Raw genomic sequence first — 4,059 nt, forward strand, 5'->3', positions numbered from 1 at the left:
CAATAAATCAGTAAATATACATACATACTATACTTACATCACACGTGATAAACATCAAGTTGGCAACCCACATCGCTTAAGTACAAACGGTGGTGCGTTCTGTAAAAAGAGTCATTTCAAAGTCTGGAGGGGCGCCTGGGTGGCTCAGTCGTTAAGCGCCTGCCTTCGGCTCAGGTCCTGATCCTGGGATCGAGCCCCACATTGGGCTCCCTCCTCGGTGGGAAGCCTGCTTCTCCCTCTCCCACTCCCCCTGCTTGTGTTCCCTCTCTCGCTGTGTCTCTCTCTGTCAAATAAATAAATAAAATCTTAAAAAAAAAACCAAAATCAAAGTCTGGAAAGGCTCTTGATTGCGACTCTTCTGTGGGTCCAAGGAGCTCAGGAGCCAGTCCACGTTAGGTCTGGGTGGGCTGGCTCGTGAAACACCTCCGGGGCTGCAGGATGAGATACGGCAATGCCCGAAAAAGCACTCTGCATCCTCTGGGAGCTCCGAGCAACGTGGGTCTGGGTCCTCATGCTGACTCTCGTGACGGTTCCCAAGGGAAGCCGGGTGGCGTTCTCACGCCCAGCCACACTCCCAGGTGTGAACACGTGACGAACGGGAAGATGCATGCAGGATAGAGTCTCCGGATGTAGACGGGCAGACAGGGCCTTGTGACGGTTCTGCTGGCATATTGAGCCGGAGGGAGGGTGAGGCGCGTCTGTCCCCTGTATGTCCGTGTCTCAGAAGGGGCGCGGTGTGCAGGGTGGAGAGGAGCATCTCGCCTGGCGCTCACGGGGACCACGCTCGCCTGCCACGGCTACCCTGGCCCGATTCTCCCCAGCAGTGGCCAAGTTCTAATCAGTGCAGTATCAGGCTGCAGCAACCGCAGACCTACACTGGGCCATTTGAAGGGGGTGCAGCGAGGGGCCACAGCGTGGGGGCCGCGAGGCGCAGCGGTCCTGGGGCCAGGGGGCTGGGACTTGGCCATCAGCTGAGAGGAGTGCAGAGCCTCCCAGGCGTCATGACACCCCTGTGTCCCCCTCCTCGTTCCCAAATGCCCCGGATGATCCGCCTCGTCCCAGAGGGGCCAGGAATGGATCTGCCTTTTAACTCCTGTGGCCCCCATTCCCTCATCCCTCACATGGGACAGACAGGCAGCTACACGCTGTCTGGTTACTTCTGCTGGAGGCGTACAGAGCCCACCACCCAAAATATCTGGGCATACTGAGTACTTGGAGCTGCAGTCGTCCGAGAATGGGAGCAGGATGGGCTCCCTGACTTTATATCAGGAGGTGCATGAGGCTGCGGACTAATGGCTCCCTGAGGCTTCCCTTCCCTCTGCAGACCCCACATGCATAAAACACCTTAAGGAGGTGCGTGTGGCCTCCCTGCTAATCGGCCTTACGTCGGTTCGGTTCTCAGGCAGAGGGGCAGGAGGAGCTTGTCCCCGGCCCTGTTATCTGGCTCATGCTGAGCGGGACACCATTGTTTCTCATACTCGCGAACTGACAGGAACATCATGCAAACTACTCGGCAACCAGTGGGAGGAGGCGCCCAGCAGCCCGAACAGGTGCGGGCTGTGGACGGGAGGAAGGCCCCCGGACGCCCCCTGTGCGGGCGTGGGCCTCCCACAGCAGATCTTGAAGAGGACCATGAGGGCTATTTAGCAACTGACCGTGGGTTTCCTTCACTAACGAGTATGGCTCCGAAAAACAGTCTGATTGCCTTCTTTCGGGGTGGCCCTACACACCGCTAGCCACAAGGCTGAGCCACCTCCGGTCTGGCCCCACGGCTGGAGGTGCTCTGCAGGCGGGCCCACGGAGCAACAGAGGCTCGCTCCCTTACCCGACACCCAAGCCTGCAGGCATTCCAGATGTGCAAGGCCCATTCAGTCCCTCGAACTGACCATATGTGCGCAGGGGGGAGCTCCACATAGACGAGCTGGTGCTGTGTGGAGATCAATGCAGAATCAAGCATTACTGAGAGAAATGAGCCAAGACCTAATCCCAGCACATGCACGGTTGCTAATCACCAGGACGCACTCAACTGTGGTTTCTGTAACTAAAAAGATCACTTCCAGACCTCGATATTCTTTTTAGGGATGTTCTTAGTGGCGTGGAGATGAATCAGGGGGAAGCACATCAACATGGACCAGAGTCTCAGCTTAAACACTGGGCAGTGCGTTCTGGGCTTCAGAACGTCCTCACAGGTGTGGTGTTCCCCTCCCAGGACTGGCTGCCTGAAAACATTCAAGTAACAGGGTAGACAGCAAAGTGGCGATTTTTGAAAATCTGCGCACACACGCGCACACACACCCCTTCCTTGTAAGCATCCTCTAAGAGTGAAGTCATCTGCATGAGCTTTCTCTGCTGCAGAAGGCACATCTCTCTTCATGAAGTTTTAAGCTCAGACTCCACACCCTTCTCCCTGTACAATTAGTCTGACAATATTATTAAACTCTAATTTGAATGATCTTTGAAAAAAGGTCTTACAGATGTGGAGGAAAGGGACCTTTCAAGAGGTGCCTCGGGGTACAAGCTATTAACCTTTACCAAGCTAATTAAAGCCACCCAGAGTTATAATTGTATGTAAATGAACTTTGCTTCCATCAGCTTCTTCCCCGAGGGCCTTAGGGGGTCTCGGGGATTTCTTTTCTTTCCTAATTTTTCATTTTGAAAATGATGCCCTGCCAACACCATTTACATGTGGCCACTAAGGGACATCCTACACAGGATGATTATTTTAATGCCTAAAGATTGTTCCTTTCAGCATTATTAATTACAGGCTTATACCATCTTGAAGATTTTTCCGGCACAAGAATTTATTCAAGGAAATTGGAAAAATAAACTCTTTGTCAGGTTCCAACAAATCATCCCACCATTTCCCACAAGTCTGCGTACATGTAACACTTTGGACCTCAGTGACTCGGGCCCCGAGGCCCCGCTGGTCGAGGGGAGAGGAGAGTCCTGGGAGGGCCTCTCCAGCCAGGCCAGAAAGGCAAGCTGAACTATCCCAGAGCGTCTTGTTGAACTTCACATCTCCCTCAAAACTCACTGAAGCACTTGTTTTGGAGTCTTGGTTGACACGAAGGATTTTTAAGAAAGGTAACATAATTTCTGATTCTTTAAGAGGTGGATTGTTTTAAGCTTTTATTGGCTTCTGTAAAATCAGATGGAAACAACTTCAATCCCAGCAGCGCTCAGACTAGAAAAAATATCCGGTTCTGTTGCCGCAGGAGCAATAGGCAGAGCTGGACCTGAAGGGTGTCTGAGCCCAGGGTCACCGGTGAGGTGCGCGCTGCCCGGCCCGGGGGCTGCAGGCCGAGCGGAGTCCAGTCACCTCCTCCTCCCTCAGCTTTCTCGCATTTCATCTCCACCTGAAACAAAGTGGACAGAAGTACAGAAGCCTACGCGCGGGGCATCCTGGTGGGAGAGCAGCAGTTTCCGGGAGCCGAGGGATGCGGCAGGGTCAGTCTCCTGGGCCTTGGGTCTCAGAGTATTTCAGAGTCACAAAAAGATAACTTCATAAATGGGGGGATGCCCACTCACACCTCCAGGGTGTTTGCATACGTTGCTTCAAAGGAGGTGATGCGGGGCGCGCGGGATGCAATGTGTGCAGGATGCGGGTGTGGAGGGTGTGCGGGGTGCGGGTGCCTAGGGTGTGCGGGTGTGCCCAGGGTGTGTGCCGGTGCCTGGAGTGTGCGGACTGTGGGGTGCGCGGGGTGTGCGGGGTGAGGCTGCCCGGGTGTGCGGGGTGCAGGGTGTGCAGGGTGTGCGGGGTGTGGGTGCCCGAGGTGTGTGGGGTGCAGGTGCGCAGGGTGTGCGGGGTGTGCGGGGTGCGGGTGCCTGGGGTGCACAGGGTGAGGGGTGTGCGAGGTGTGCGGGGTGCGGGTGCCCGGGGTGTGCGGGGTGCGGTGCGCAGGGTGTGCGGGGTGCGGGTGCCTGGGGTGTGCAGGGTGCGGGTGCGCAGGGTGTGCGGGGTGTGCTGGGTGCGGGTGTGCCCGGGGTGTGTGCCAGTGCGCGGGGTGTGCGGGGTGTGGGTACCCGGGGTGTGCAGGGTGCGGGTGCGCAGGGTGTGCG

This window comes from Mirounga leonina, unplaced genomic scaffold, assembly GCF_011800145.1.
Source record: "Mirounga leonina isolate KUSES-001 unplaced genomic scaffold, KU_Mleo_1.0 Mir_128, whole genome shotgun sequence".
Lineage (NCBI taxonomy): Eukaryota > Metazoa > Chordata > Mammalia > Carnivora > Phocidae > Mirounga > Mirounga leonina.